The sequence below is a fragment of the Otolemur garnettii genome, unplaced genomic scaffold, assembly GCF_000181295.1.
Source record: "Otolemur garnettii isolate 467f Iridium unplaced genomic scaffold, OtoGar3 scaffold00005, whole genome shotgun sequence".
Lineage (NCBI taxonomy): Eukaryota > Metazoa > Chordata > Mammalia > Primates > Galagidae > Otolemur > Otolemur garnettii.
The window spans coordinates 39709422-39710833 of NW_003852400.1; the positions used below are offsets into that span (position 1 = coordinate 39709422).

The window sequence follows — 1412 nt, forward strand, 5'->3', positions numbered from 1 at the left end:
TTAAATCTGTAATGTCAATATTAGGCAAATAAGATGATAGGAGAGCAAAGAATATTACAATAAATAATGGTTATTTCATCATAATAAAAAGGTAAATTAATCAAGAAGATATAAGAATCCTAATCATGTATGGACCCAAGTAACAGAGCTTTGAAATACATGAAGCAAAATTTGATAGAAATTCAGAGGGAAATACATAAATCCACAATTATTATTGGAGATTTCAATAACTTTCTTTTAATAATTGATAAAACAAGTAGACAAAAAGTAAAGATATAGAAAACTTAAATAGCACTACCAACTATCTTGACCTAATTGATATTTACAGAATACTACAACCCAAACCAGCAGAAAACAGTTTTGTCAAGTACACATGGAACATTTATCAAGATAGACATATTCGGAAAGCAGCAGCAAGGGTGTTGTTGAAGTACTCAGATTCTTGTGGCTGTGCAGGGATTTAACCAACACCATGGCTAGTAAAAGGACAAAAACCAAGACCACCAAGAAGCGCCCTCAGTGAGCAACATCCAATGTGTTTGCCATGTTTCATCAGTCACAGATTCCAGAGTTCAAAGAGGCCTTCAACATGACTGATCAAAACAGAGATGGCTTCATTGACAAGGAAGATTTGCATGATATGCTTGCCTCAGTGGGGAAAAATCCAACTGATAAATATCTGGATGCCACGATGAATGAGCCTCCAGGCCCCATCAATTTCACCATATTCCTCACCATGTTTGGTGAGAAGTTAAATGGCACAGATCCAGAAGATGTCATCAGAAATGCATTTGCTTGTTTTGATGAAGAAGCAACTGGCCCCATTCAGGAAGATTACCTGAGAGAGCTGCTGACAACCATGGGAGATCGGTTTATGGATGAGAATGTGGATGAGCTGTACAGAGAAGCACCTATCAACAAAAAGGGGAATTTAAATTACATTGAGTTCACCCACATCCTTAAACATGGAGCAAAAGACAAAGATGACTGAAAAGAACTTCAAATTTTAGTCAAATGTTCTTGTTGCCACTTTGTGTATTTCTGAGATTTTCTCTAGAGCCTATTGCATGCCCCTAGCTTTACAGCTTTTGCTTTTCCTATTGTATTTATTCTCAGCCATTTGGGGCATATGTATCTTTATAATCAGACTGAAAATGGGACTTTATATCATGTTCATAATACACAATATGGTAATTTAACTTACTAGCCCCTCCCCTCCCCAGGTAACTGCAGTCTACAGAGTCAATATATTTTTTCAGAGAAAGTTATTTGCTCAATTTTTTCTGAACCGTAATTAAACTTTACAATAAAATACTTGCTTAAACTTTAAAAAAAAAGATAGACATATTCTAGGTCATAAGATATCTCAATAAGTATGAAAGTTTTCTATCATACAGGAAAACCAATAGAGA

The 1412-nt window shown here is 35.3% G+C and overlaps 1 pseudogene; it reads left to right on the top strand.

Moving 5' to 3' along the window:
- Positions 1-463: 463 nt before the first annotated feature.
- LOC105888064 lies at positions 464-991 on the top strand (annotated as a pseudogene).
- The last annotated feature ends 421 nt before the right edge of the window (positions 992-1412 follow it).